General features: G+C 41.7%; 1 non-coding gene across 1 annotated transcript; it reads left to right on the forward strand.

Annotated features, from left to right (window-relative positions):
- Positions 1 to 10,600: 10,600 nt before the first annotated feature.
- LOC141414299 (U6 spliceosomal RNA) lies at positions 10,601 to 10,705 on the forward strand. The gene has a single exon (XR_012439360.1). It is a non-coding gene; the product is annotated as a U6 spliceosomal RNA (small nuclear RNA).
- Positions 10,706 to 11,125: the final 420 nt, after the last annotated feature.

An 11,125-nucleotide genomic window follows, 5' to 3' on the forward strand; every position in this document is an offset into this window, starting at 1 on the left:
CTGGTTAAGCAGTTTCTAGAAGGCTGTTGTCTTCACATCTGGTGTTGAAGCTTGAATTCCACAGGGCAGGGAAAGTAGAGGACTGTTGGAATTCACAAGTGTGAGGTGGAGCCCCTGTAGACAGACTGAAGTCTGTCAGTTCCTGTTGCCTCTGATTGTGGTGGATGGGTATCTTGGAGAAGCCAGGGCTACATAGGCACACGTAGCCCAGGAGTCAGAGAAGCTAAAGGAGGATTCACAGGAAGCAGTTACAGACATGACTACTGTCTCATGCCCATGAGGAGTAACAGCAGCAACCAGCAATATGTGTCAGCTACAAAATGGCTGCTGCTTTGCCTCCACCCTCCATAGCTTCCATAGCAATCTCTCCTGTGACCTATGCTACCTGGGGATGCATAGGAAAGGGAACTCTGGAAAATGTCTCTTGGCCTAGCTAAGTCAATACATTACAAAGCCACCACAGTTATTCTATACTTTAATGATTTGCATGTAAGCCCTGGAATCAGATTTCCCAGGTTTGAATTGCAGCTCCTTTATTTCAAGCTGTTCATCCAAGGGTAATTTCCTTAGTCTTTCTTGCCTCATTGGGCTGTCCATAAAGTGAAGATGTAACAATAGTGCTTGCTTGTAAGATTCATCTGCGGTTTAAATGATATACACATATGATGCTAATATATTATTGATAGATTATCAATGTGTCTTGGCCCATTGGAAAAGTCCAGCTGCTGTTAGTTGTAAGATCTTGGGAAATTCATTTAATCTTTCTGGTCCTCAGTGTTTGTGTTTTATTTTGTTTAGTGACAGGGTCTCACTATGAAGCCCAGGCTGGCCTTAAATTCACAATCCTTCTGGCTCCATCTCCAGAGTGCTGGGATTACAGAAGTCTACCATCACACCTGGCTCTGGTCCTCAGTGTTTGTAAGGGGAATAACTTTGATAAGGTGGGAGTAATTTCTTTCAACTATTTCACAGATGTATATTGGGGATCAAATGAAATATATAATCAACATGAAATACAAATGATTCTAATATTATGTCAATAATATAATGCCCTATGTCACCACTTCACCAGAGCAGTGAAGGTGATGATGAGTGTCTCTCTAGTTCCTTCTAGCCTCCAGACTGACACTTACTCCAGTGACCAATCTAAAGCCAGCTTAGTGACTCTTAAATAGAAAAATGGTTCTCTAAATGAACCATACTATTGTCAGATGCTAATAGGGAAAGCTGGGTACAGATAGACAGTACTCTCTTTACAACTTTTTTGTAAGTCTAAAACTGTTCAAAACATTTTTTTTTGGTGGAACAGGGATTTGAATTCAGGGCTTCATGTTTGCAAAGCAGGAACTCTACAGCTTGAGCCATGCCTCCAGTCCATTTTTCATTCTGATTATTTTGGAAATGGGGGGGGGTCTCATGAAATATTTGCCCAGGCTGGCCTCAAATCTTGATCCTCATGATCTCAGCCTCCCAAGTAGTTAGAATTACAGGCATGAACTACCATAGCCCAGCTCAAAAAAACCCTTAATCTTAAAAAACATAAATAAATAAGAAAGAATGAGGTCATCAAATTTCAACAGAATTCCCTGATAGGCTTGTTGGATTGCATATTGGTGGCCCCACTCCCAGAAATGCTGATGTCCTAGGTCTAGTATGCACTTCCAAGTAATGCTGAGTCTGCCAATCTGAGGACCACACTTTGAGAACCAATGACTTACAATTCAAAGCCTCCCATTCATCAGACCATCATCTTTTGGCTCATTCTGCCATGACATCACTCAACATTTACCTGACAGGCAAGAAGAGTGAGGTAACTGATGAGTAACCTAAAGTCACCCAGGGGAATCTGGGAAATCCTGTTTTCTCCTCCTCCTTTTCTCCAACCTCTTCAAAGTTCTAGACCGCAGATCAAACCATACTTACAATAATATACGCACACCTATTTAAATATGTTCATATGTACATATGTGTTATACATTTATATACAATACACATGTATTATAAGTATAAATTTCTTTGTAAAGAAATATATACTGTCCAGGAGTGGTGGTACACACCTGCAATCCCAGCTACAAAGGAGGTAGAGTTAGGAGTATGACTGTTCCAGGCCAGCTCTGGCAAAAAGTTATCAAGACCTTATTTCAACAAACAAGCAGGGTGTGGTAGTACATGTCTGTAATCCCAGCTAGGCAGAAGGCATAGGTAGGAGAATCTCAGTCCAAAGCTTACCCTGGTCAAAAAGCTCAAGATCTTGTCTTAAAAAAAAAAAAAAGTCAAAAGGACTAGGAGTATGGCTTAAGGGGCTCAAACAGTAGACCACCTGCCTAGAAAGTAGAAGTCCTGAGTTCAAACCCCTACACTGAAAACAAACAAACAAAAAAGATAGAAAGAAAATAACTATATGCTATAAAGGAAAATTGAGGGGAAAAAAAATTACCCACAGCTCCCCTAATATAACCACCTAATATTTTGGTCTATTTGCTTCCTTAATTTTATTTCAACTACAGTATATGTTTTGAGGTTTTTCTTTTTAAACATTGTTCCGATAAAGAAGGACATACATTTTAGAATTGTGCTTTCTCGTTTAGCGTGACATCATCAGCATGCTTGTGCCCTGAGGTGGGTCTTTATATAGGACTTTCTCACACAGTACAGCAGCTGGTCCCCTCTTTTGAATACTACACTTTTCCAGTTTTTCACTGTCATCAAAGGAGATGCAGATTTCACAGTCACATGAGCTCAGGTGTGGAAAAATACAACTTATTTTATTTTTCTATAGCTGAATAAATTTCTTTCTTAAGCCCTAGGTCTCTAGAAGCAAAAAAAAAAGTTACATTCAAAAGTCAGTCATATCACTCTGCGATTTTTTTTCCCCCAGTTCTCTTCCTGTCTTGCTGAGGGAGTTATGCATATGTCACTAAGGGCTAAGTGGGGGAGGGGACTTACTTCTTGAGCTAACACATGAGCTTTGGGGGTCACACTCAAAATTCTTACCTGGAGTGGAGTTAAAGAAATTTGGTTTTGCTATCGTCTCTTCCTGTATCTTTCTTTTCTTTCTTTTTAATTATCATATTATTGTTGTACTGGGGGTACATTGTGACATTTACGACAGTTCTTATAATGTAACATAGCTGAATTCACCTGCTCCAACATTCACCCTGAATCTTTCAGCCTTACATATAAAAAGTTGCGAATTTAAAAGCTGAGATGTTATTGACTTTGTTCTCTAGTCCTGTCCTACTAACTCTTCACTAGGTGGGCCTGTTAACGGAAAAAGGTATTTTCAGAAAATCTCAGTCCTTGTGCTCTGGTGTGGAAAAATCCAAGCAGGACACATGGGTGTAATTTGGGTTTATTAAAAGTTAAGGAATAGAAATACAGGTGGAAGCCGGGAAGCAGAGAGCATGCTTTACTTTTCCAGGTGCTTTTAAAACTTAGGCGGACCTATGGGAAGGGCAGAACCGGGTGATTCCCAATCAATAATCAATGAGTGGGAGGGGCATGAGTGGTTCTCAGGCCAGGTGAGGGCGGTCTGTGCCATTCCTGAGCCAGGCATGGGCAACCTACCTACACATACAATACTAAATCATGTATTTTTTATGAGTCCCTAACTTTCCTTAACTCTAGCCTGCATCAGGCCCAAGCTTCCCAACCCAAAAGGAGGAATAGTGGTCTTTGATTAAAGGGGTTTTAAATATTCAGGCATGGTGGTGTACGCCTGTAATCCCATGATTGGGAGATAGAAGCAGGAGGATGGCAAGTTTGAGGCCAACCTGGGCTACATAGTGAGACCCTGTCTCAAAAGACAAAAGAAAACAAACAAAACAAAAGGGATTTTGAGAAAGGGAAAGAATACACCGTTGTCATATCAAATAATTACCTTGCTTTGGCTGTCAAAGTGATTCAAGTGGTAGATCACCTGCTTAGCAAGTATGAGGCTATGAGTTCAAATCCCAGTACTGCAAAAAAAAAAAATTGTCTCGCTGCATAACTAATGCTGTAAAAGTACTTGGGCACATGTCACCAGTGACCTTTGACAGAGTGAGGCAGACGACTGTATCTGAGCCAAGGTCTGATGTCATTGGAAGGTGAGGTGAGGTTAGGTTCTGGAAGCTGAGGGTATAGAGCACACTAGAAGCAGATGGTTTACCTTCAAAAGAGAAGAAGGCTAGAGACTGATAGTGTCTGAACAATGGTGTCCCTGTGAGAATTGCTGGAACTGAAGGTTCTGGCACAATTAATGGGGCCTTTTCCAGGGATGGACTAATGGTTGCCCAAAGCAATTGGCTTGCTCAGACAGGCACACATACCAAAAAACCCTATTATTTACCAGCATAAATGCTTTTTGTGTGTGTAATTTGGATATTTTCTTCAAAAAATTTCCTATAGCTGGAATTACTGAGTCAAAGAATAAAATTTATACAATTCTGATGTTAAAAAAAAAGTAGCTATTGTCTTAGTGCAAAAATGTTCCAAATTGTTAACTCAAAGGCTGTAGATATTTCTGGTAGAGAATGTATTGATATAATTTTTCTGAAGGGAAAGTTATCAATATGTATAAAATATCTTTGACCTATCACCTCTACTTTTGGGAACTTATCTGAAGGAAATAACTGTAAAAAAAAAAAAAAAAAGGAAATAATTGGGTTGGGCACCTGGTTCAGACAGTAGAGTGCCTGCCTACCTAGCAAGTGTGAAGCCCTGAGTTCAAGCCTCGGTACTGCCAAAAAAAAAAAAAAAAAAAAAGAATTTGACAGACGTGCAAGGATGTACATGCCAGATGATTAAAAGAAGCATGTTTCTAATAGTTGAAAATAGACAATATTTGAATATTTAGCAATAAAAAAATTATTAAATAAAAAATAGTACATCCATATGATACAGTGTTACACAGTCATTACAAGTGATGACAAGCTAGGCACAGTAGCTCACATTTATAATCCCAGATACTTGGGATGCAGATATTTAAAGGATCAAAGTTTGAGGTCAGCATGGGGCAAAGAATTTGAAAGATTCCCTATCAGCCAACAAAGGCAGATACAGTGGCACATGTTTCTCATCTCAGCTACTCAGAGAACATGAATGAGAGGATTGAGGGCCCCAGGATAAACGAGGGCCATATTGGAAAAATTACTATAACAAAAAGGGCTAAGGGCTTGGCTCAAGTGGTAAAGTGCCTGCCTAGCAAGTAGCAAGTGCCAAACCCAGTACTGCAAAAAAAAAAAAAAAAAGAAAAAAGAAGTGATGACAAAAGGACTGGGAATGGATATGTAACTGAGTGGTAGAGCGTTTGCCTTGCATGCACAAGGCCCTGGGATTTTCCTCAGCACTGCGAATAATAACAAAATACTAACAATGATAGGAATTAATATAGATTTGTGTGTGTGTGTGTGGTACATACCTGATGCCTTTTTTTTTTTTTAATGGAGTGGGGAAGAGGTTTGGCAGGGATGAAACAACGTTTTAATTCAACTGGAGCCTGAACCCCAGTTGCTCCTTACCTCTTTTATCTAACCCCTTTGTTATATGACCTTGGAGTTCCTCTAATGTGTTAGGTGGTTGTGTGCTGCCTTGCTCTGGCCAGGAAAATATAACTATTTTTATTACCAATCCCCCTTGCTGCAATAATTGTTTCTAGCTAGACAACGGTCTGTGAGGCAGGCAGGCTGCTCTCCCATCCATGGCCCTGTCAGCATCCACTGTTGTGCAGGTCTAGAGGGAGGTGGAGGGGCCTGGGCTAATTATTCATGGTTTGGGTTTTCTCAACTTACAACCCCCCTTCAGCCTGGGCCCTAAATCGTCTCATAAAGACCCCCTAGTTCCCCATCCCACACACACCCCATCCCCACTCCCTTTTCTGGTGGTACAGGAGGTCACAGGTTGGCAGGCTCCCTTGGCACTAGCTGACAACCAGTCTGCCTGGGGCACCAAGGCAAAAGCTAACTGTGGGGCTACCTTTGTTAAGATTAAACAACATGGCAACTTCTGGGGTGTGACCAAGGCACAGAACTATTTAGAAATACCAATGGTAAATATAACAAAGGGTGAGCATAACATTAAGCAGAGGCATAACCAAAAAAAATTATATTTTGGATGTATGTATGAAATGAAAGACCAGAAGGAAACGCTGGTCTTTATCTCTAGTGGTTATTACTACGTGTTGAGATTATGCTGATTTCTCTTTTTTAGATATTCTTTCCCATAGTCATTATTTTTAATATTATTATTTGTGGTACTGGATTTGAACTCAGGGCCTACACCTTAAGTCACTTCACCAGTCCTTTTTTTGTGAAGGGTTTTTTCAAGATTGGGTCTCACGAACTATTTGCCCAGGTTGTCTTTCAACCGGGATCTTCCTGAGCAGCTAGGATTGTAGGTGTGAGCCACTGACACTCAGCTTACTAGTCTCTTTCTTATCTCAAATTATTTCCAATTACATTGTGTAGACAGTCAAAAGTAAGAATCCCCAATAAATATGTGTTATTATTCACAGACAAATGTTTTGATATTTTGCACATTTCAATTTATCATTCACATCAAAAATCTATCTGCAAGGAAAAAGAGTTTGTGGGCTCCATGCCTCTTCACTTCACTCGGCTCCAGACCATCTCTTCCTTTGTGGGTAACTCCTGTACTACTCACCCTCGTTTCCCCTCCCCTCATTGCCTCTGCTTCTTCCCAGAAGCCATATTCTTTTCCCTCTGGACTTCTTTTGTCAACATTCTTTATAAAAGTGGCCCTTCCCACTTGCCCATTGCTCCTTGCCCTTCATGACATCCCTCTCAGCCTGGAAAGTTTCCTAAAATGTCCTTTGTTGACCTTTACAATAGCCAGACTTGGAGACAGTTTCCCTGAGGCATGAGGCCTGGCATAAATGAGAATGCCAGCCAAAGTGGCACTTCTGAAACATTTAACAAAGTCCACTGCCAAGTAGTCACCTGGGCTGGGCTAGCAATGGGCTCTGATAAGCTGCTGAGAAAGTCTGCTCTTCAACCCTTGGACTCCAGCCATGAGAGGACTCAGCAGAACTCAAGGTTCAGCTCATTAGTTGGCTTTGGGCCTCAAATGTGCCACCTTCTACACTGAAATCTGGACATGAGAGTTTGGGAGCAAGATGAGGGCAAATGGTAGAGAAGATACCCATGGATTCAGGAGGCATCAAATCTCTCAGGAGCAGCCTTTTGATGCACTGTGAGCATTTTATTTTCTTTCTAACTCACCTCCCCCAGGAAAATATTTGGGCTGGCACCTTGATGATTTTGGATTATGGGATCACATAGGCTCTCAGAGCTGGAAAGCCATTAGAGATCATCTATTCCAACCCCCAACACTTTATAGCACAGAGAGGCCAAACCACTTGCCCAGTGATATTTTGGTACATAACAAGTGCCAGAGCCCAAGTTTCCTGACTCCTAATTCAGAGCTCTCACTTTGATATTACACTATTTGTCTTTTTCGTTTACCAGGGTATTTCATCTTAAAGCAAACTGTCTTATGGTTTGGAGTGTATCCATCAAAACTAGAAAATAAAAAGATCTAATCCATTTACTATTTATTTATTATTTATTTTTACAAATGAGAACCTGAGACCCAGAGAGATGACCCAGGGGCACTTGACTGTCCAGGTTCAGAACCAGCTCTCTGGTCTCATTCACAGCTATCTCCATTAGAGCCTGCCCAGACCCTCAGCTGCACAGAACTGAACACTGTAGAAGGAAGGCAGCCTTGGGTCTGGCAGGTGCCATAGGAACTTTGTAGCTAGGTATCTATTCCCTGGCACTCTTTCCCCTTTTAGTTCAGTATTCATGTGATTACTAGCTGGAGAGGCAAGTGACCCAGCCTCTGGGATGGTGATGCTGAGGTGGAGGAATGCTAACCCAGGAAGAATGAAAAGAAGAGGCAGAGCTGTGTGTGTGTGTGTGTGTTGGGGGGAAGGTGTGCGGGCTATATTGAGACTGTGGTCGAATGTTTCACTGAAGGCACAGAACACTTGGAATCAGGATTGTCTTCTTTGAAGACAGTTTGGAATTCTGAAAGATATTTGTGAGTCATTTGCTCATCTGAGTTGCTGAGGCTAGACAATTGCCAAATCTCAGAGCAGAAAATGACAATGAATCATAGTATTCTTTCCCCAGCTGCTAGGTTAGTACATGTCTCAATAGCCCAGAATAAATCGCTGTCCCTTCTCCTCGTGGCTACTCCAGGGACGTACTATCACATCCCTTCACATATTCTCTAAGGAATTATACCCTAAGCAAGAACAGGATATGGTACGCTAGTTGCCCAGAGCTGGGACATGTGCTATCCCCTGGGAAGGGGCCTAAGATCAGCCTTACCTAACCACAAGTTGGAGAGATGGTTTCTTAAAGGATAATCAGAGAATTCTTCTTGGAAGAAGAAGATATGAATAGTAGGGAGAGCAAAAATCGTTCTGCCAGCCAGGTGCCGATGGCTCACGCCTGTAATCCTAGCTACTCAGGAGGCAGAGATCAGAGATCAGCCTGAGCAAATAGTTCATGAGACCCTATCACAAAAAAGTTCTTCACAAAAAAAAGGGTTGGTGGAGTGGCTCAAGATGTAGGCCCCGAGTTCAAACCCCAGACTGAAAAAAAAAAAAAAAAAAAGGTCTGCTATAACTGAGACAGTGATGGTTTCCTGGAGCAGAATCTCTGGTATAAATCTACCTTGGCATCCACCTGCTCCAGTGGGCCTTTCTAAGCTATGCCAGCTGGAAAGATAAAGCCACACTTCTAAGATTGCATGCAACTCAGACTCTGGCTGCAAACCAGGTTTTGGGTTGCCACTTAAATTTATTTCTTGAAGATTTGAAAAGTGGAAGCCTGATGGAAGTTATGCCATATTCTTGTTGCTCTTGGCTGTTTACTTCTGGTGAGCAAGACCAGTATTAAGCCTCTAGGTTCAAGGATATTGAGAGGAAGCTGTAGAGGTAGCAGTGGCAGAATTCCACATTCATGCCCAGTTTGAGGTGGCAGTAGTCTTGCTTGTTGGTACCTGGATTGTAGACAGAACAGTATGTCTTAGAACTTGACATTCCTGAGGGTGACAGAGGGAATGGCTTCCATTGTAAGGGAGTGGCCTGGGAATAATTTGTGAAAGCAAACCTTGAGTCTGCCCCTCCCCTTCTTTCAAGGATTTGGTAATCTTTATGTAACGTAGATTACATAATCTTTGAGTTAAATTCATTCTGTTTTTAAATACTGAAAGAGATTTTGTTTCCTCTCCTAATCACTGACTGATACACCGTGTGATTTAAAGAAGCACCAGAGGCTGGGTGTGGTGGTGCACATCTGTGATTCCAGCACTCAGGAGGCCAAGGCAGGAGACTCTTGAGTTTGAAGCCAACCTGGGCTACATATCAAGTTCAAGGCCAGCCTAAATTACCTAATGGACCCTATCTCACATAACAAGACAAAACAAAAGAAGGAAAAAGAAGCACTTGCAAGTGGCTTGATTCTGATATGACCTTGAACAGGATGTCTCCCCTCCTTGAGAATCAAGATGTAAAAGAATAATGACATGGGCTAGAGGTGAAGCTCAGTGGCAGAGTGCCTGCCCTGCATGGTCAAGGTCTGGGTTCCATCCCCAACTACACACACACACACACACACACACGCACACACACCACACACACACACACACACACACACACACACACACAAGAATGACATGGAAAGATGAGCATGATATATAAGAGATGAAATCCCAAAGTTACAAATAGTCTGATTCTCTTCTCCCATGCCCATATGTGTAGGAGTCTATAACCCAATGACTGCCTGCAAGTTGCCATTTTTTCCAATCTCAAAAAGCCACATTTCCCTGATTATCTCAGTACAATGATTCCAACCTTTAGCTACCTTCTATGAATTTTCTATTCCTGTTGGGCACTGGTGGTTCATATCTGTAATCATAGCTACTTGGGAGGCAGAGATCAAGAGAATTGAGATTTGAGGCCGGTCCAGGTAAATAATTTGCAAGACCCCATCTTCAAAACAACAAGAGCAAAATGCACTTGAGGTGGTGACTCGAAAGATAGAGCACCTGCTTTGCAGCATAAAACTGTGAGTTCAAGCCCCATTCTCATCAGTAATAATAATGAAAGGATTGAAGGTGTGGCTCAAACAGTAGAGTGGTCTGTTTTGCAGCTGTGAGGCCTTGAGTTCCAACCCCAGGACCAGCGAAAAGAAAATTTTTTTTTCTATTTCTTTCTATTTTAGCTCCTATGATTTAGCAAAGTGTTCATTATTCTTTGAAATTGTCTGTATTCACCCTGAAACTCCTATTGTTCTCTCCACAATTTTTGTTCCATGCTGGACCACTTCATTCCCCCAAAATGCTATGTATTTATGTGCATCAAAATATAATGTGCAGACAACTTCACTGAAGATTTGAGGTATAGAGTGACAACTCTCTACAGTCTGGATTATGGCTCAAAACTGGACATTAGATATCACTGTCCTAAGTAACCACCTGCCATTTTCTAGCTTAAAGACATCTCTTGATGTCCAGGGATTTGCCATCTCCTCCAGGGCTGCTCAACACCCTATACTAGTCCATTGTGGAAATTAGAAAATGATGCTTGGTGCTCGCTCAGGGCACATATACTAAAATTGGAACAATAAATAGAAGATTACCATGGCCCCTATGCAAAGATAACATGCAAATTCGTGAAATGTTCCATATTTTTTAAAAAGAAAAGGATGCTTGCTGTGCGCAGGATAATGCAAAACTTCAAAAAGAGCATGTGGTGGGCTAAAAGCATGGCTCAAGTGATAAAGCACCTGCCTAGCAATCATGAGGTCCTGAGTTCAAATCCCAGTACTGCACCCCCCCAAAAAAAAAGCACGTGGGTAACTGGAGAGTCTATGCCTCCATCTTACCTGGAAGGTACTACTCAGATTTCTCCAATCTTTGCATTGCAGGGATACAAGCCAGGATTTCCAGACTTTGCAAAATAAAGGAGGAGGAGGAGGAAGAAAGAGGAGGAGGAGGAGGAGGAGAAAGAGCAGGAGAAAGAGAAGGAGTTCCTTCACTGTGTCTAATACCTGAGAAAAATCAATTTAGGGGAGAAAAGATTTATTTTGGCTCATGGTTTCGGAAGTTACGT

This window comes from Castor canadensis, chromosome 11 (genome assembly GCF_047511655.1).
Source record: "Castor canadensis chromosome 11, mCasCan1.hap1v2, whole genome shotgun sequence".
NCBI lineage: Eukaryota > Metazoa > Chordata > Mammalia > Rodentia > Castoridae > Castor > Castor canadensis.